Source organism: Hyla sarda, chromosome 1, assembly GCF_029499605.1.
Source record: "Hyla sarda isolate aHylSar1 chromosome 1, aHylSar1.hap1, whole genome shotgun sequence".
Taxonomy (NCBI): Eukaryota; Metazoa; Chordata; class Amphibia; order Anura; family Hylidae; genus Hyla; species Hyla sarda.
Genome location: NC_079189.1, coordinates 589640403 through 589662462, shown reverse-complemented (window position 1 = coordinate 589662462; position 22060 = coordinate 589640403). Strand labels below are relative to the sequence as shown.

The 22060-nt window shown below is 45.1% G+C and overlaps 1 long non-coding RNA gene across 1 annotated transcript; it reads right to left on the bottom strand.

Annotated features, from left to right (window-relative positions):
* Positions 1-20133: 20133 nt before the first annotated feature.
* On the bottom strand, positions 20134-21455 carry LOC130312139 (uncharacterized). The gene is made up of 2 exons (XR_008860329.1): positions 20628-21455; positions 20134-20527 (listed from the first exon to the last, which is right to left on the bottom strand). It is a non-coding gene; the product is annotated as an uncharacterized LOC130312139 (long non-coding RNA).
* Between the last annotated feature and the right edge of the window lie 605 nt (positions 21456-22060).

Genomic DNA, 22060 nt, shown 5'->3' with positions numbered 1-22060 from the left:
GCTGCAGGACTTGACTTGAGGCTGCAGGACTTGACTTGTGGCTGCAGGACTTGACTTGAGTCTGCAGGACTTGACTTGAGGCTGCAGGACTTGACTTGTGGCTGCAGGACTTGACTTGAGTCTGCAGGACTTGACTTGAGGCTGCAGGACTTGACTTGAGGCTGCAGGACTTGACTTGAGGCCTCCAATGTTCTGGACACACACACTAAGACGACTTGACTGCACTGGACCTCAGGAACAAGAGAGAGAAGCTCCACCCAAGGTTTATATGGAGGAGACTAGCAGGGAGCCCATAGGTCACCTTTGGTCAGCTGGTCACTAGTACCTCCTGGGTAACAATCACATGGTACATTTAATAAAGATACAACACACAATATACTACACAACATATTTCCATGGGGGAAGCAACTGCAGGGGGGCCCTGGGGACAATGAGGGACACTGCCTCACAGGGCAGGAAAGTTACGGGGAAACACCATCCCGTACTGGTCCACTTAAAGTTGTCCTGCGCCATATGCCATATCCTGTAGTAACCGCGCTGTAACCACTCCTACTCAGGCGTCACGTCACCGCTGTGCTCCCTCTGCCCATGAACACAAGTCCTGTTCCACTGGGAAGTGAACTTCTCTGGCTAGAAAATTGAACATGTTCCAACGGAATCCAATCCCTCATTGGAAGTTCCGCTACAGAACTTCTTACATGTGAACTGGGAAGCAGGAGACCATTGAGATTAACAGGAGGCTGCTACAAGCAGAATCCATGTGGATTCTCCTATCTATCAATCTATCTATCTATCACATATCTATCTATCACATATCTATCTATCTATCTCATATCTATCTATCTATCTATCTCTCATATCTATCTATCTATTTATCTATATCATATCTATCTCATATCTATCTATCTATCTATCCATATCATATCTATCTCATATCTATCTCTCATATATCTATCTATCTCATATCTATCTATCTCATATCTATCTATCTATCTATCTATCTCACATCTATCTCATATCTATCTGTCTCATATCTATATATCTATCTATCTCATATCTATCTATCGCATATCTATTTATCTATATTTCTAAAAAAAAAAAAAAAAAAGGAAGAGCAGCACTACTAATTCAGTTGCATGAAGTACAGGGTGCACGCTGGAAATCAAGACCTTGGTAAGGGGTCCTCACTTAAGTAGAAATCGGTGGGTGTTTATTACATCGCCAGAAAAACAGAAGCAACGTTTCCGCTTGATAACGGCGGCGAGAGGTCGCGGAAACGTTGCTTCTGTTTTTCTGGTGATGTAATAAACACCCACCTATTTTTTCACAAATTTGTGTGCTGCTGAATACTTGGATTTCTATCTATATTTTTATCTATCTCATATCTATCTATCTCATATCTATCTATCTATCTATCTCATATCTATCTATCTATCCATCTAGCAACAGAAGAATGCAGCAGCACACTGCCAGCACAAAGATATAGATGAAACATGAACATGCAGATAAAACATGGAGAGCTATACAGCTATGGTGTAATAAATGCAAATGTGAAACTATGAGATAGTGAGGCACTTAGCTCGCAAATTTGTCTCCGCCGGCGGTCAAATAGCTTGGACCGTCCCACCGCGATAAAGTGGCCTCCTTGGGACGGACCCTACACTGTGAATATGCCTCTGTGTGAACAGTTCAGTAAGCATGGCAGGGTCTGGAACATCCAAGACACCTTATATACACACCTGATAGAGGTGGGTGGGGTGCAAGGCCAACATGGAGGTAGCCACTCCCCCGTATGTGCAATACAGACAAAGAATAAGTCAGCCACAGTGCTGGCTGACTTATTCTTTGTCTGTATTGCACATACAGGGCAGTGGCTACCTCCATGTTGGCCTTGCACCCCACCCACCTCTATCAGGTGTGTATATAAGGTGTCTTGGACGTTCCAGATCCTGCCATGCTTACTGAACTGTTCACACAGAGGCATATTCACAATGTAGGGTCCGTCCCATGAGGCCACCTTATCACGATGGGACGGTCCAAGCTATTTGACCGCCGGCGGAGACAAATTTGCGAGCTAAGTGCCTCATTATTTCATAGTTTCACATTTGCATCTATTACACCATAGCTGTATAGCTCTCCATGTTTTATCTGCATGTTCATGTTTCATCTATATCTTTGTGCTGGCAGTGTGCTGCTGCATTCTTCTGTTGCTGTATATCTAGCCTAGTAGCGTGCACCTGTAGGCCAGGTCCATATAATAGTTTGGTATCAACTAAAGTGCTGGCTGACTTATTCTTTGTCTGTATCTATCTATCTATCTCATATCTATCTATCTATCTATCTCATATCTATCTATCTATCTCATATCTATCCATCTATCTCATATCTATCTATCTCATATCTATATCTATCTATCTCATATCTATCTCTCTCATATCTATCTATCTCATATCTACATCTATCTATCTCATATCTATCTATCTATCTATCTCATATCTATATCTATCTATCTCATATCTATATCTATCTATCTCACATCTATCTATCTATTTATCTCATATCTCTATCTATCTATCTCATATCTATCTATCTCATATCTATCTATCTATCTATCTCATATCTATCTCTCTACTCCTGATGTTTGGTTAAATAAAGCCACTCACTTTTTCACGGAATTTGTCGAGTGCTGCTGTTTCTCTTTACGGATTTATTGGACTTGTGACCGAGTCACCCAGCTTGCACTAACTGCCTCTTCATTTTTTGCTGTCCATTTTTCTACAATTTATCTATCTATCTCATATCTATCTATCTCATACCTATCTGTGGTGTCCCAGTACCGCATTTCATACGGTACTTATTTATCTATGGGTCCCCGTAGCCAGAGTCCCTAGGACTTAGTAATCTCTGTTAGTCAGTCCGCCCCTAGTCGCCTCTATTATAGTATATAGATTTCTAATTTGTCCATTGAATAATGTATATAGTATTATTTCAGTATATAAATGGTTAATTACTTGTTTCCAAGGTGTCGCAGGGCCTTCGGGTCATGTGATGGGTTCCAAGCCTCACTCTGGATGCCTCTGGATACCAGGCCTCACTTTGGTATCTCTAGCCTCATTTTGGGTTTTGCAATGTATATAGATCCTGTGATGTAAGCAATCCCATGATGCCATGTAAAGTGAATGGTAGACGTTCGGACCAATCAGAATCGCCACGCCCCCCTGCCCATATAAGGGAGCGGCGGCCATCTTATCTCTCTCTTGTTCCTGGGATAGCAAGCAAGCAAGACCTGTATAGCAGTAATCGCAGTGAGTTAGGCCTGAGCCTTGCGGCAACGGCTGAATGATCTAAATTATAGAGTGTGTCATCCCCTAAGCACTCTGCAGTATCACCGGACCCAACATTTCCCCTAAATCCGGACGGATCTGCACATCACTCCCTAAATTCAGAGACTATAAGTTTAATGCAAGGTCCATAACTTCTGCCAGTCGCTAAGCAACCTAAGAACTGTTATATGAGACTGTTACTACGCATTGGATATTGCAAGCACTGCAGTAAAGTTATTCAAGTTCAAGTTAAATCTGCTTGTGGACCTTCAGTCATTTCATTGCACCCATCGCTTCTGGGAAGGGCGGCGATAGGCAGGAACATAGATTCAGCATACCAGCCCTCACCCTGGTGTCACGAGTGACAGGGTTAATATTGACCCCTCATATATCAACTTCATACCATCCCTACCATACACCCCCCAAGGGCTGCCACATATCTATCTATCTATATCATATCTATCTATCTATCTATCTATCTATCTATCTATCTATCTCATATCTATCTCATATCTATCTATCTCTCTCATATCTATCTATCTCATATCTATCTATCTCATATCTATCTATCTCATATCTATCTATCTATCTATCTAAGAAGGCCTAAGAAATGACACTGTCTGAAACATGATAGAATAAAATATATCCAGTGATTTCACTATATGCCTTGGAGTGCTATGGTCTGGGCCGGCTGGTCCAGGACAAATTTTAACTATTAGCGTGTCTTACAGACCCCCGATAGTTAAATGCAGGGCTCAGCTAATTGACACAGAGAAGAGCAATTGGCTCCTCGCCCTGTCAATCACTCTTGTTGTCACCCCCAATATGCAGGCAACCACAGGGGAGCCTGAGCGTCCATCCTCTACGCTCTGTTCTCCGGCGCATGAGTGACATCATCTTCATGCACCGGAGAACAACACCTAAACCTAACAACAACTACCTAAACGGGGCTGCTGCCCCTACAAGTACCTAAAAGGGGCTGCTGCACAATACCTACCTAAAGGGGGCTGCTGCACCTACAAGTACCTAAAAGGGACTGCTGCACCTAAAGCTACCTAAAGTGGAATACTACACTACAACTACCTAAAGGGGGCTTCTGCACTACAACTAACTGAAGGGGGCTTCTGAGCATACAACTACCTAAAGGTGGCTGCTGTACTACAAGTTCCTAAAAAGAGCTGCTATTACAATAAACTAAAGGGTGCTGCTGCTGCTGCTACCACTACCTAAAGGAACTGCTAATGCTACAACCTAAAGGAGGCAGTTAATACTATATGTGGGAGGCTGCTTATACCAGAAACAGGGGACTGCAACTATAAACAGAGAGCTGCTATCTACCGGGGGACCTACCTACAGGGTATAACCCCTACTTATAGGGAGTAACTATCAAGTCCCGCTGCTTGAGGGTGATGGAGACTGGCCAGCAAACCCGGGAGAGGGAACGCTGGCATCTTCTTGTGCGTCATCGCCGGTGAGGCTGTCCCCTCATGGGGTCCGGGGGTCTTGGGCCGAAATTCACATCGAGGAGTCAGAAAGGAGTACCCTGGCTGAGGCTGCTTTCACTATGCTCAGGTGGCCGAGATTGTGGAGGGGCTGAGGACACAGAGGATGGAAAGATATGGGCTGAAGCTGCTGCCATATGAGGTACGACAAGCACAGCAGCAGGACACCAAAGCATTGACAGCCCTGTACATAAGGAAGCTAGAACATCCCTGAAAGGGAGAGCCACCACTGGAACGTTGCAGAGCCACAGTCATTAAGTTTGAAAAAGTGCGGGAGTTTGGCACCGACATGGACTGTCGTCATGGCGGGACCATCCTAGTCGATCGTTGGGCAGTGCAGACAGACTATCTTCCCCCAGCCATGCATTTTCTGGAGTATACTCCTGTACCAAGTATGAGAGGAGAATGGGAGGCAGCGGGGACCTTCCAAAGAACCCCACGTAGATTGCATATTTTCCCTTGGATGATTGGGACGCAGATCCCTTCGGATTTCTACCTTCTCAACTTAAGAAGTCACGTTCAGAGAAAGAAGTCTACATGCCCGGGGCGCCTGCTATGGCTCCAAAGTATCTACCTCAGTCGTCTGTGGATGTGCCCAGGTCTACTGCTGTGGTCGAGGAGGTTTGGCCTAACCAGCGGGCACCAACTGAAGTGCCTCGGCTTACTCCTGCAGAGGTTTGGCCGGCCCACAAGGCACCAACCATTGTTCCCCCAGTGGCACCAGCTGCTGTGGGTAAAATGGTGGTTACCATCAGCCCCACCATGATAGAGTCCCCCTTGTCACGGGTGAACTGGAACACCCACGTGAGTCCCATGGAGGGGGGCACAGTCATGTTGACCCCGCTACATGTCCCAGCCTTAGAAGCAGTCCGACCGGCGAGGCTGGGATGGCAAGTTTCCAGGATAAAGAATCTATTCGGCTGTAAATAACTAACTTTCTTTGTGAAGTACTTTTGTTCTCCACAAGTTGTGTAATGTTCAAGAAAAAGTGCCTGATGAACTTGTCAAGAAGTTTATTTGTAACCATTTGCGTAAGTGTATGTGTTACGCTATGCGCTCCGGCCTCACATGCTGGCCGTGAGCGCATGGTCCCCATACCTTCTGCTGCCGATGGGGCTGGGACTCGCACTGCGCGACGCACCCGCATGCGAGCCCCAGTCCGTCACTCTCCAGGTGTTTCCCCTGCCTCTGCTTCCACCTCTCTGCTCCGGCGCACGTGTCCCTGTCCCTTAGGGCGTGCATGCGCCGGAGCTATAAGATTTAAAGGGCCGGTACACTCATTAGTGTAACCACCTGTGTCTTGTTGATAAATTCCTCCACCCTCCTCAGTTCTCTGCCGGATCTTTGTTGCCTTGTGCCCTAGAGAAAGCGTTCCTTTGTATTGCCCTGCCGTGTACCAGATCTCCTGCTTTTGTGACCTTGACCTTGCTTCTCTGCTGCCTGCCTACTGAACTTCTGCTACGTCCCGACTATGCTACTGTGCTGCCTGCCCTGACCTACAGCTATCCTGACTACGAGTTGTCTCATCCCTTCCGTGCTTCGCATCTCCTCAGCCGCCTGTGTGGTCGAGCCGTTGCTGGGGGTTACCACCTGGGTGTCGCCTGCAGCAGCAAGCCCATCCTGCTTTGCGGCAGGCTCTGGTGAAGACCAGCGGGACCTTAGACTCCGTTCCCTGGCACGGTCCGAGTCATCTGCCCCACAGGTCCAGCGGATCCACATACACCGGAGTTCCTGTCTTCAGATACGTGAGTGTTACAGTATGTGCCCAGCTTTTAGCCGTGATTCTTTACTATGAACTCTCAAAGTGTACCAGGACTGTGGAGCACTACAATAAAAATATGTATATACGCTTAGAGTATATAATTAATTAATGTACTATAATGGTTATTGAGTATTGTAATAAAATGTATTTACTGTGTTTGTACAAAATGTCAAGGTGTACAGTGTCTGTTGTGCATGGCAATTTATATAGGACGTATCCTGACCCGGTCAGGAAAAGCGTAGCCGGTACCTCAACACAAGGACAAATTCCCGCAAGGGAATATAGTGTACAAGGTTATATACCACACAGTCAGTTCATATGTAAACACTTAAGTTAGGACTGTAACGTTACTTGAGGTCTCAGTCCACATATATCAAGTATGTATATGTCTGATATTTTCTCCTGTCCACGTGTACAGGGTACTCTACTGGCCAGAGGGTTCACCTGATAACTAGATAATGCACGTAGAGCGACAGAATTGCTAAATGTAAAGGCAACACTGTTGTATAGTGTAACAATGTATATTGAGTTCTGGGTAGAAGAGTTGAGAACCAAGGGGCCCCAGCAGCCAAGCCATTAGGTAGATAGCCTTCCGCAGCCCAATCCGTGAATCTATGTATATTGATATGTATATTGTTGTATTGAGTCTTTAGAAAGCAGTTACGTCAAATTAACCCTATATGTTTAAAGAGCATGTATGGACATTCACCATGCCACATGGACTCATCCTTATATTGATATATACCTTTGTGTGGTATTGAGGATAGACCACGCCCTGGCATCATGAATACAAGGGGTTAATGCCATCTTCCCCTAGGGTAACAACATCTGCCCTCATCACACCCACACATACATTAACACAATTGATTTGGATTGGGCTGCCGGTGGCTTTCTACCCAAATACCTTAGCTGCTGGGGCCCTTTGGCTATAGCTACTTCTCCCCAGAAAACTATACACAAGGATATACATTTTTAGACAACATAACAATATTACCTTTGTACATGGTAGCTCTGTCTCTATACGTGTTTTACCTATGCTTCCAGGAGAACTCTCTGGCCAGTAGAGTACCCTGTACACGATGGACAGGAAAGTGGTTAGACATTTAGACATTATTGACTATTTTGGACTGGATAATATACACTGGTTAGTAACAGTCCTACCAAGGCATGACATTTGACTAGTTTATACACACAAAGCACTATGTACATGACATTAGCATTATCTATGCAAGACTGACTAGCAGAGAATGCAGTGGTATGGGGAGATAGTCCCTTTGAAACGCATGATGATTGACCAAGATGGTCCCACTATGGCGACAGTCCAACCCCTGTACTTTGTCGATTTTTACAACTGTGCCATTCTAGGGGTAGCTCTCCCTCTTGGGAATAGTCCAACATTCTGATATACAGGGCCTCCTATGCTTTGGTGTTTTGCTGCTGCACCTGCCGCACCTCATATGGTAGCAGCTTCGGCCCATACTCCTTCATTCTTTGTGCCCTCATTCCCTCTACAATTATTTCGGCCACCTGGGCTTCCCTCTTAGCCCTCTCGGACTTGGCTGTCAGAACCAGGGGATGGGGCCCTCTCATATACTGAATCTGTCCTGGCTCATTGCCAAATAGCCCCCGGGGCAATGGTGGTGACCGGGGCGTACTGCAGACTTCTGGACCTGGGGGGGTTTGCCCTGGGCTAGGGGTAAAATCAGGGGTAGAGAAAGCAGCCTCAGCGTACACTTCTGGTACTCACTTCTGACTCCTCTGTATGGTCCTCTGCCCAGGATCCCCAGGTCCGGTGGTGAGGGGACAGCCTCATCGGCGATGCTCCTCTGGAAGATGCCGCATTCCCTCTGCTGGGGTTGCTGGCCAGTCTCCATCGTCCTCGGGCAGCGGGACTTGGTAGCAGGCCTCTACGGCCCGATGGAGATTCGTTGTAGACGATCTGCCAATTCCTGAAACATGTGTGCCACGGCCGCAGCGGCTCTCCGGGCCTCCGGCGACATCTTGGGACTCTCCGATCTCGTGCTTGCCTCTTCCACCATGTTGCTCCACTGACAGACTTCCAGCAAACTGAGCAAACTTCTTTTATGCAGGACTTCGGGAAAATGGCCGCCGGCCAGAAATGCATCAGACTTCCGTTCCCCCAGCAACAAGGGGTGCATCTTCACCGTTCCACTTTGGATTCAACACAGCAACATGGCTTCCATGCCCAGGGGTGGGATGCTGACCAGCAAGGGAAATTTTGGCTCGCTTCGCTGGCACATCTTTGACCCTTATAGGTACAGGCAATACTTTGTGACGTAGCACAGCTTTCGGATCTAATTTTACATATGGTCGGCACAATTCTTGTACAATTCATAATGGCAGACAAAATTTTTTTCTTCACCTCCCCCTCTATTTCACAAGTTCCTCGGAATAAACAATTTTCACTTCAGTCCCATACACTTTCTGGCTCAATTTTTGTTTGCATCTGTGTGCAAATTTTTGGCAATACTGGACACAGTTCAGACTTGGGGGGGGGGGGTTCTTTTCGCATAAGGCGCATACCCGTATCCTGTTCATGATGCCAAAAGTTGTGGTGAGGGTGTGATGTGGGCAGATGGAATTACCCTAGGGGAAGATGGCATTAACCCCTTGTGGTTCTTCCTTTTCACCACCCGAAGGAATACCGCTGGATCCTGGGCTAGGCATGGGGGCAAATAATGACTCTAATGCCAAGTTATGTAACATCGGCAGCTTTACTGAGTCAGACAGATGTAACAGTCTATACAGTTTGGCTGGGCCCAAGGAGGTGACCAGTGACTTCAGAGACCACAGGGCTTGCTGGGACTTATGGTGGACTGGGACAATTTGCTGCAGAGCCACACTGACTGAAGACAGATTGACTTGGACTGACTTGACTATGGCAGACTATGACTGACTTCACCCCTTCTGTAGCTTACCAGACTTTGACTTGACCTGTGGGCTGTAAGCTACTGGACTTTCGGCTCCGTGGCTGCGTGGTGGACTTTAGGCCTCTTTAGTACTACAGACACACACCTGGGACTTGACTTTACTGCAACTCAGCAAAGACTTAAAGAGAGCAAGAGGCTGAAGAGGCTCCACCCAGGGCTTATATGGGAGGAGACTCTGGTGGGGTCCCATAGGTCACCCTTAGGTCACATGGCCACTGGTACCTCACTGTGTTACAATCACATGACTCTCTCTCTCTCTTTCTCCACGTCCATGGTCATTAACATGTTAAATGCCAAAGTAAAGAAACATAAACACAGTATAAATCGTATACACAGTATCAATATATACATTGATAATGAAACAATAATTCCTGTCTTAAATTAAGACCTATGAGAATCGCCTCCTCTCATGCCTGTAGTGACCTTTTCATTGGCATAAGCTCTAAATGCACTATGTGAGCAGTAATGTACCTCTGTAAAATGGAGGCTCCTGATCAGTTGCGTCTGAAGCCCATGCCGTCAATGTCACTAAGATGCTCCAAAATGCATGTCTTGAATATAAGTTTTGTGCATCCTACATACTTTAAGTTACATTCAGAGCATTCAATGACATAGACGACATTGGTGGAAAAATTGCGACTGTTGGCTGTGTCTGTGAGGGTGTTCCCTACAAAAAATTGCATGTTTTACAAGGGGAAGAGACACATTTGTGGAAGCCACTACAATATAGCCACGTACGAGATGTAGATATTTTAGATTTAATAGTGATAGGCTTCATAGGAAAAAAAAAATACACCTTTGACTTGCATGTTGACTAACGCCAGAAATCTGACCAATAAAACTGACAAACTGGAGTTGATAATGTCTGAGGAGGATTATGACATAGTCGGCATAACAGAGACTTGGTTGGACGATAGCTGTGACGGGGCGGTCAACATACAGTTATGGTCTATTTAGGAAGGATCGGACAAAACAGAAAGGGGGAGGGGTTTGTCTTTATGTAAAGTCCAGTCTGAAGGCCGCACTGATGGTGGATATATGGGAGGGAAACGATAATGTGGAGTTATTATTGGTAGAAATATATGAAGATAAAAATAAAATAAAAATTCTGATAGGGGTTTGCTATAAGCCACCAAACATAATGGAAGAGGCAGAAGATCAATTACTGAGGCAAATAAACAAGGCAGCAAATCAGAATGAGGTGATAATAATGGGGGACTTTAACTATCCTGATATAAATTGGGAGACTGAGACCTGTGAATCTCATTAAGGAAACAGGTTTCTGACTATAGCTAAAGACAATTATCTGTCCCAAATGGTGCAGGGCCCGACCAGAGGGGGCGCCCTGCTAGACTTAATATTAACCAACAGACCTGACAGAGTAACTAATGTGCAGGTAGAAGGACACCTAGGGAATAGTGATCATAATATAATACATTATAAATTGTTCTTCAATAAGGGAATCTCTTGAGGGGCCACAAAAACATTGAACTTTAGGAAGGTAAAGTTTGACCAACTCAGAGAAGCCCTTAACAATATAAAATGGGATAATGTCCTCAAAAACAAGAAAACTGACACTAAATGGGAGACTTTTAAGAATATTTTACATTCTAACTGTAAGATGTATATACCTTATGGGAATAAAAGGATCAGGAATAAAAGAAAACCAATATGGATGAATAAAAATGTTAAGGGGGCAATAAATGACAAAAATAAAGCATTTAAACTGCTAAAACAGGACAACAGTGAAGAAGCATTAAAAAGCTATAGAGAAAAATTTAAAATGTGTAAAAAACAGATTAAACGCAAAATTAGAGACAGAAAGACTCATTGCCAAAGAGAGTAAAACTAACCCCAAAATGTTCTTTAACTATATAAATAGCAAAAAGGTCAAAAATGAAAGAGTTGGCCTTTTAAAGAATGATGAGGAAGAAATTATAAACGGGGATCAGGAAAAAGCAAATATATTAAACAAATTCTTCTCCTCTGTATTCACTGAGGAAAATGAAATGCCAGGTGAAATACAGCGAGATAAGGTAAACATCCCAGCACAGGTCACCTGTCTAACCCAGGAACAAGTACAGGTCACCTGTCTAACCCAGGAAGAATGAATGAATTGTTGTCCACATAGCGCTGTCCCCACATTAGGGAACTAATCATATGTGACCCGTGGGTGCTGCTCTGCTTCCCCCCCCCCCCCCCCAATTAATTGTCATTCGCAGAGCTGCACTGTCCCAACATTACGGAACTAATCATATGCGCAGGCCCTATACATGACAGTGCGCTCAGCCTATCACCGGCCGAGGCAGGACATCGCTGAGGCCTTTGATACCCTGACATCTCTGCGACGTTCCCGGAAGCAGCATGAGGACTGTGAGGCTGTTACCGTAGCAACGGGGGAATGCAGGTAGGTGAGTCAAAGTTTTTTTTTATTTTTTATTTTTTTGCAGCCGGGCACAGGAATATGTTAAATTAATCAGTACTGATGTCCTTTAACCCTTGCGGGGACATCGCTTTCAGGGGGAGGGGGCAGGAAGCAGAGCAGCGCATATGATTAGTTCCCTAATGTGGGGACAGCGCAGCGCTGCAGATAACAATTCATTGGGGGGGGGGGGGGAGAGAAGCAGAGTAGTGCCCGCAGGTCACATATGATTAGTTCCCTAATGTGGGGGACAATGCAGCACTGCGGATGACAATTCATTGGGGGGGGGGGCGAAGAGACGGAGAGCAGCGCCCGTGGGTCACATATGATCAGTTCCCCCCACTGACCATTCATTCCCTGATGTAGGGACATTGGGGTGAGTATACTAATGAGCAGGGCGGGGAAAGGGCGTGCTAAAGGGGAAAGAAAAAACCAAAAAGCCGCCCACAAACAGGGCTGGGCGGAAACGCAAAACAAGTTGGGCAGGGCACTGAAAGAGGAGACAGGCTACAAGGCATGTTGGGAGCTGTAGTTTCTAAAACAAAGGCAAAACGGAAATAGATGCTACAATACATGGACACACTTGTGCAAAGAAAGGAAAAGAAAGACAAACAAAGAGCAAGCACAAGACCAGAGAGAAGAAGAAAACTGACATGCAAGAGTAAGTAAAAACTGAAAAAACACATTGGCCACCGGAGTACCCCTTTAATGACCTTGTAGAGGGGTTGAATAGTAAAGTAGCAATCTTTGCAGATGACACTAAACTCTGTAAAGCGTTAAACACAATAGAGGACAGTGCACTGTTACAAATGGATCTGGATAGGTTGGAAGTTTGTACCGGGAAGTTGAAGATGAGGTTCATCAACACTGATAAATGTAAGGTGATGCACTTGGGGAGGAAAAATCCGGACTGGGATTATGTATTAAATGGGAGAACACTTGGGACGACTGTCGTGGAAAAGGACTTAGGAGTCTTAGTTAACAGTAAATTTAGTTGTAGAGAGCAGTGTCAGGCAGCTGTTGCCAAGGCAAATAAAATCATGGGGTTCATCAATAGGGGCATAGATGCCCACGACAAGGAAATCATTCCACCGCTGTACAAATCACTAGTCAGACCACACATAGAATACTGTGTACAGTACTGGGCACCAGTGTACAAGAAAGATATAGTGGAGCTGGAGAGGGTTCAAAGACGGGCAACCAGGGTAACCAATACCTAAAGTCAAAAAACTATATTAAATTTGATTATGTCCGGATAATTGATTGTATATAAGTATCACATCTGGCTGTCACTAGCCCTAACACCATGGCTCAGGGGGTGAAGGGGTAGGGACAACAGGCAGGGCAGGGCACAGGAACCTATAATGCCCTATGGTATCCCTGATATACGCCTGCCCTAGGCGGAGTTTACGTCCTAATAAGGACGGCCCCGCTGCGGAACCTAGCCTGTTCCTTCTAGATGTCCCTACAAGAACTAGCTCACTGGCTAAAAATATGGGCTATCTATTTTAATTGGGCCAGACCCTATGCATGCTCTCGATACTATAGTCTATGTATAGTTATGAGTCCCCCATGTGACAAGTGGTATAGATAAAGGTATCTCAGCACAATGGTTATTCACCATAAAGCCTAGATGGTACCCAGTATTTTCAATATTATATATATATATATATATATATATATATATATATATATATATATAGATGATATAGAATAATCTATTTATGCTTTTTTAAATAATGGATAGATACAGCCCGTCCTATATATCGTATTTTTCACCGTATAAGACGCACTTTTTCTTCCCAAAAACTGAGGGGGAAAAGTTGGTGCGTCTTATACGGCGAATACCTGCAGCCATCAATGGTCGGGACCCGCCGCTAATACAGGACATCACCGATCGCGGTGATGCCCTGTATTAACCCTTCAGACGCGGCGATCAAAGCTGACCGCCGCATCTGAAGCAAAAATAACACTAACCCGGCTGTTCAGTCGGGCTGTTCAGGACCGCTGCGGTGAAATCGCGGCGTCCCGAATAGCTTACAGGTCACCGGGAGGGACCTTACCTGCGCACGCCGTCATCCAATAGGAGCAGCGTGCGTAGCGGCGTGATGATGGCGACGTGATGATGGCGACGGAGAGCGTGGATCCCGGGGAAGAAGAAGTCCGGAGCGTCGGGGACACCACGGGGACGCAGCGATGGAGCGACATCCAGGGCACCGGTGACGCGTCCAGAGCGGCGGGGACACGTGAGTATTACCTCCTATACCAGTGGTCTTCAACCTGCGTACCTCCAGATGTTGCAAAACTACAACTCCCAGCATGCCCGGACAGCCGTTGGCTGTCCGGGCATGCTGGGAGTTGTAGTTTTGCAACATCTGGAGGTCCGCAGGTTGAAGACCACTGTTGGGTTCAGAATCTTTATTTTCTTAGATTTGGCACCTATAAATTGGGTGCGTCTTATACGCCGGTGCGTCCTGTAGGGCAAAAATACGGTAGATAAAAAGGGAATTATGGTAGCTGATGGTATACCACAGATGCAATAATATATTGATACATTTCGGCCTATCCAATATATATATATATATATATATATATATACATTGACCAATATGCCATCAATAAACCAGCCTATTGGCTACATACAGCACAAAGACCAAAGTCCTGCTTGTTGAAAAACAGGTAAGCATAAGTAACGATCAGCCACCCCTGTGCAAATGACCTCAAATGTACATAGTGCGCTCTCACTCCTGAGCCTTGTTGTGTGCCCGAAGAGCATTTTACGTCCACATATGGGGTATTTCCGTACTAAGAAGAAATTGTGTTACAAATTTTGGGGGTCTTTTTTTCCTTTTACCAATGAAAAGTATGGGGCAACACCAGCATGTTTGTGTAAAAAAATTTTTTTTTACAATAACATGCTGGTGTAGACCCCAACTTTACCTTTTCATAAGGAGTAAAGGGAGAAAAAGCCCCCCAAAATTTGTTAGGCAATTTCTCCCGAGTAGGGAAACACCCCATATGTGGCCATAAACTGTTTCCATGAAATACGACAGGGCTCCGAAGTGAGAGAGCCATGCGCATTTGAGGCCTACATTAGGGATTTGCATAGGGATGGACCTGGATGCAAGAATTAGACTTGCCTCCGATACCAAAATTACCCTACGACAGTGTTTCCCAAACAGGGTGCATCCAGCTGTTGCAAAACTCCCAGCATGCCTGGACAGTCAATGGCTGTCTGGCAACACTGGGAGTTGTTGTTTTGCAAAAGCTGGAGGCTCCGTTTTAGAAACTGTGGCACACAAGACGTTTCTCATTTTTATTGAGGGCAAGAGGGGGTAAATGTGTAGGGGGTATGTGTATATGTAGGGTTTTACCCTTTATTTTGTGTAGGTGTAGTGTAGTGTTTTTAGGGTACATTCACACGGGCGGGTTCACAGCAAGTTTCCTGCTGGGAGTTTGAGCTGCAGCGGAAAATTTGCTGCATCTCAAACTTGCAGTGAGAAACTCACTGTAAACTTGATGGTGTGAATGTACCCTGTACATTCACATGGGGGGAAAGGTAAACCTCCAGCTGTTGCAAAACTACAACTCCCAGCATGCCCTTTGGCTGTCTGTGCATGCTGGGGGTTGCAGTTATGCAACAGCTGGAGGCACACTGGTTGCAAAAAACTGAGTTAAGTAACAAACTCTCAGTGTTTTGCAACCAGTGTGCCTTCAGCTGTTGCAAAAACTACAACCCCCAGCATGCACGGACAGCAGAAGGGCATGCTGGGACTTGTAGTTATGCAACAGCTGCAGGCATACTACTACAACTTCCAGCATGCCCTTTGGCTGTCCATGCATGCGGGAGGTTGTAGTTATGCAACAGCTGGAGGCACACTGGTTGCAAAACACTGATAGTTCGTTACCTAACTCAGTGTTTCCCAACCTGTGTGCCTCCATCTGTTGCAAAACTACAACTCAATTTAGCCAAACAACAACACGGCAAACATTAAGCGCCGTATGTAGGTCCCGGGGGTACCAATCTATAGCCAAAAACAAAGAGACCCGCAATACTAATATTATTTCAAAAAGTATGACAATCTTTATTAGACAATATAAAACAAACAATTAAAAATAATTAAAAGGCAGAGGATGACCTTAAGCAGGAGACAACAAGTGCCAGTGAACCTGGTATGGGCCATGTAGGTATTCAGTCAAGAGCATACACAATGTAAAACTGGCACGGCTGCAAACTCGTAATATAGTATAATATAGATATAACATCTAACATACATCAGTATAACATGGGGAGCAGCAATGCAGTATAACAGACATGAATAGGGACCCAAGATGAGTAATACCTAAAGAGACTACCTGTCATATACCCACAAGCCAGGAACACCAAGCACCAACACCCCAACGCACGTTTCGCATATGGGCTTTGTCAGGGGGCGTGTCCTAATTCTCAAAAGAGGCAAGTATATAAGGGCTAACATGCCCAATCAAAACCCGCAGATCATGATGATGGACAATCATCAAAGCCAATGAGACCCAACCGATCCACAAAGGTCAGACCGGATAGGGCAAGCAAAAAATGCTCGACTACCTGTGGGCCGGAAAAAGAGCCTCCCTCCTCGTGAGCCGGAGGTCCGGTGCTAAAAAATGACGGCACTTACACTTCCGGCGTCTCAAGATGACGCACAAAGCGTCATCCGATCAGAACGGGCAACACAAATATGGCGCCCGCCAGTGTGTGCATAGCTCCGCAAAAATGGCCGCTCTATTAGCCGTGCGCATGCGCCCGGAAGGGCGCACGCGCACAGCGTAAGGGAGCCCACACCATCGCGCACGCGTCGGGCATCGGCGCACGCGCGATAGAAATGGACTCCACAAAGATGGCGCCGGAACGGTGGACGGAGACAGTAATGCAATAGATGGCGACGATGGGAGGGAACACTCTGAAGGCCAAATCACTATAAGGAATAGCAGCATACACCATCATGTAGAAGAGAGAATTGGAGGGGTTTAGCACATAAATAGAGAGTAAATGGATAAAAGAGTAAGAGTAAGAGGATAAAGAGTAGGGGATGAAGGGAAACCACCGCACGTGAAAAGAGAGTGAAAATGAGAAAAAATAAAAACACCTACCATCAGAGAATGATGAAAACAAAAACGAACACCTATAATGGACACAAAAATAAATTAAAAATAAAGCATAAAGTTAACATATACAAAAATTGGGTGTTGATATAAACAATTCATTAAAAGAGATAATGCTCAAATTAGATAGTATGATTAATACAAACGCAGAAAAAGTGAATATGAATTATAAAATGAATGAATAAAATGGACTATATGTAGAAATGTGATAAAAAGCGCATACAAAATTTTATTATAGTGCATGTGGGCGTACAAGAAAGTGACATGTGGAAAAAGCAAAAAATGTATGACAAATGTGATCCAGACTAATGGGGATAATAACCCCATATAGCAACCAGGGTGAAACACTACTGGATAATAGTGATAAGAAGACATGAGTGTAAGGGATGTGCATGTATGGGCAATTATAGCCAAGATTAGGATACAAAGTGACATAAGTGTAAGAAATGTGCGTATATGTGTATATATGGGCAATAGTGACCAAGATTGAAATGAAAAGTGACATGTGCAGCATAAAGATATCAAATGCAAATGTGCAAAATAAATAAGTAAGGTAATGATGAGTGATATAATAAATAATAATTTAATAAATATTAATAATAATGATGATAAAATCTATGAACAGCACCCCCCTACGATGTATATATAAATTCATAATCAAATTAAGCCCCAACATTAGTCGAAAATAAACTAAACAAAGATAAGTATACGGATAGTAGTGCTTGGTGGTATCGGCCTGTGGGTATATGACTGGAAGAGCGAGTACATCATCATGACCTAACGGAGCCCACAGGTAGTCGAGCATTTTTTGCTTGCCCTATCCGGTCTGACCTTTGTGGATCGGTTGGGTCTCATTGGCTTTGATGATTGTCCATCATCATGATCTGCAGGTTTTGATTGGGCATGTTAGCCCTTATATACTTGCCTCTTTTGAGAATTAGGACACGCCCCCTGACAAAGCCCATATGCGAAACGTGCGTTGGGGTGTTGGTGCTTGGTGTTCCTGGCTTGTGGGTATATAACAGGTAGTCTCTTTAGGTATTACTCATCTTGGGTCCCTATTCATGTCTGTTATACTGCATTGCTGCTCCCCATGTTATACTGATGTATGTTAGATGTTATATCTATATTATACTATATTACGAGTTTGCAGCCGTGCCAGTTTTACATTGTGTATGCTCTTGACTGAATACCTACATGGCCCATACCAGGTTCACTGGCACTTGTTGTCTCCTGCTTAAGGTCATCCTCTGCCTTTTAATTATTTTTAATTGTTTGTTTTATATTGTCTAATAAAGATTGTCATACTTTTTTAAATAATATTAGTATTGCGGGTCTCTTTGTTTTTGGCTATAAAACTACAACTCCCAGCATGCATGGTCTGGCAGTACATGCTGGGAGTTATAGTTTTGCAACAGCTGGAGACACACAGGTTGGGAAACACTGAGTTAAGAAACAGGCAATGTTTCCCAACCAGTGTGCCTCCAGTTGTTGCAAAACTACAGCTCCCAGCATGCCCAGACAGCCGAAGGGCATTTTGGGAGTTGTAGTTATGCAACAACTGGAGGAGAACAGTTTGGAGACCACTGTGTAGTGGTGTCCAAACTGTAGCCCTACAGATGTTGCAAAACTATAACTCCAAGCATGCCCAGACATGCTGGGAGTTGTAGTTCGACAACATCTGAAGGGCCACATGTTGCCGAACTACAACTCCCAGCAAGCCTGGGCAGTCTGGGCATGCTTGAAGTTGTAGTTTTGCAACATCTGGAGCGCCACAGTTTGGACACCACTGTATAGTGGTCTCCAACCTGTGCTCTTCCAGATGTTGAAAAACTACAACTCCCAGCATGCTGAGACTGTCCAGGTATGCTGGGAGTTGTAGTTCTGCAACATCTGAGGGGCCAGATCTTACAGAACTACAACTTTCAGCATGCCTGGGCAGTCTGGGCATGCTAGGAGTTATAGTTTTGCGACATCTCTAGGGCTACAGCTTGGGCACCTCTGTATAGTGGTCTCCAAACTGTGGCCCTCCAGATGTTGCAAAAATAACAACTTCAAGCATGCCCAGACTGCCCAGGCTTGCTGGGAGTTGTAGTTCGGCAACATGTGGCCCTTCAGATGTTGTCGAACTACAACTCCCAGCATGTCTGGGCATGCTTGGAGTTATAGTTTTGCAACATCTGTAGGGCCTTTGGCTGTCTGGGCATGCAGGGAGTTGTAGTTTGGCAACTCCTAGAAGGCAGCAGTGAAGATCCCTTACCACTTATCTTTACTGCTGCCATCACCGCTGCTCCACCGCCTCCTCCTCAATGCCGCCGATCCCGCCGCTGCCTGCCGCGATCAACAGTCCCGTGGACTCCGGTAACCACCACCATTTTCTCCCCACACTCTGTTCAACATCTAGGGGTGGGCAGAGCGGGAACTTCAATAGTAGCCCCCCGCTCCCAACTGCCATTGGTCGGTTAGTCCTAACCGACCAATGGCAGGGGATAGGAGGAGGTGGCATCACTGCCACCTCGCTCCTATACCTCAGGATGATCAGGGATGTCTCTGACATCTCCGATCATCCCTATTTTCCAGGCTATCGGGTCACCAGAGACTCGATCAGCCCGGAATCGCTGCAAATTACCGATCTGAATTGACCGGCGATTTGCGACGATCGCTGACATGGCATTTGCACGGGATGCCTGTTGAATGATTTCAGCAGGAATCCCGGTCCGGTCCCCGACCGGCTGGTGGCGGGGACCAAAATTCCCACGGGCATACCCATACGCCCTCAGTGCTTAAGGACTTTAAAACGGGGGCGTATGGATATGCCCGGCGTTCTTAAGGGGTTAAGTGCCAGTGCACGTACCCAAAAGTTGATCCTTTGCAACTGTATAACCCCTAGCAAGAAGAAAAAGGCTTGTGCACGGAACTTGCTGGGTCTCCTACGGTTGCCCCAGCAACTGCACCAACCAGCATCAGCTGCTCTTCTCTGCACCGCATTGTGCAGGAGAGCAGCTTTTGACACTTAAAAAAAAAATTTAAAAAATAAAAACTCATGTCATCCACATTTTGCTAACACTATTTTTCACACATAGAAATAAAATAAATGAGTTGAACAAGTCAAAGAACAGTTTAAAAAAAAGGGAAACTTTATTTATTAATTATTAAAATGTTTGTGTAGGGATTTTTTGTAACCTCCATCACTCACAAAGAGCGTACAGTAACTAACGCAGGACAGGAAAAACCTCCAGAGGGGAGGAAACCTGTAGGGAATCCATGGCTACTGTACTGCCCTTCCTCTGGGCATACTAAAGGAGGTTACCTCTAGAATTTGGGCAAATGTGTCTGTGTATGTTCGTGAATCGAGGGGCTGTGCCTTCATCCAACGTCTTGCTGTAAGTCTGGAAATGCTACTCCACATGCTGGAAATAGTGCATCTAAGATAGGAAAACAAAAGAGAGATTATTTACATGGTTATTATAGAAATGCACATGGAACTGCACTAAAACCTCTTGGACACAACAATGTGACACTTACCAATCACAGTCATGTTTTTGACTTCACATTCCCGCGTCCAGCACCGGCCCCTCGATGATGAAGAATGAGCAGGAGCCGTGTTATATCTGCTCAGTGCTGCTCTCTGGTGGACAATGGTTATGACATCACATGTGTGACACGCTGTTACCTCCTGGGAGTTCTATTTGAGCAGTGCTGCTCTCTGATTGGCTGAAACCTAAAAAAGCTTTTTAACATATTCCGCATGACTGTTATCTAAGGGAATATTTTTTTTGCATTTTTTATTATAATTGCGCTACTCCCTATGGGTGCGTAACATTTGTTTCTCCTAACCAGACGCTTAGTATCTGTAATATCATTTTGTGGCCCCCAACAGCCTGACGAGTGACGTCCCTGACATTGGGGTCTGCAGCGTAGGATGTCACTCGTCAGACGTCCCGGCAGCCATTGTTTTAAAGTGGTCGTGGCTCCTGCTGCCAGTTCAAGATCAGACACCATGGCCCTAGATTGACATACTGCATCAGTCATCCCTTGTGGCTGTCCACCTGTTGCAAAACTACAACTACCAGCATGCCCTGACATGGGGGGGGGGGGGTTGTACCGTCAAAGATAAAGCAATGTGTGATTTGAAAAATACCGCATATAAACTGTGTTAAATCCCAGCATAAGCCTAGGGACAGTCACAATTTTTGAAAAGACACCACAAAAACTGCCCCCCCCCCCCCCTCTCATTTCTTTTCTTCCAAGGTTTTTTGTGGAATTTTTCCCCAAAACACTGGGGGAGATTTATCAATACCTGTGAAGAGGAAAAGTGGTTGCCCATAGCAACCATTCAGATCGCTTCTTTCATTTTTGAAAAGGCCTCTGAAAAGTGAAAGAAGCGATCTGATTGGTTGCTATGGGCAACTGGTCAACTCCCTCTGCACAGGTTTTCATACATCTCCCCCAATGTGTATGACTATTATTATTATTATAGGCATCCCCCCCCCCTCCAGCTTTTCTCTTTACTAGTCATGTGATTCTTTCATCATGTAATTCAAGGGTTTCTTTTGAAAATTTGGGAAGAGGAGGAGAGGAGTTAAATGACGGTACGTCCTTGGTCCTTAAGGGGTTAAAGCGCCCGCTTTAAATCATTGAACTGCAGTGGCTTATCGGCGTATAACACGCAGGTAGACTTTAGGCTAAAAAGTTTTAGCTTAAAAAGTGCGTGTTATACGCCGATAAATACGGTATTTTATAGTAAAATGAGTGATGTCTTAACAAAGTACAATTGGTTGTGCAAAAAACGAAGGTCTGTGTATGAAAATATTCAAAAACTTATGGATTTTAGAAGGCGAGAAGGAAAAAATGAAAAGAGCATTAAAAACAGCAGCCTGGCCTGGGCGCTGCTACATTCACTGGTGGCCGCAATGTTAAACCTGTATGATCTGTGATTTGGGACGCAGCATGCAATG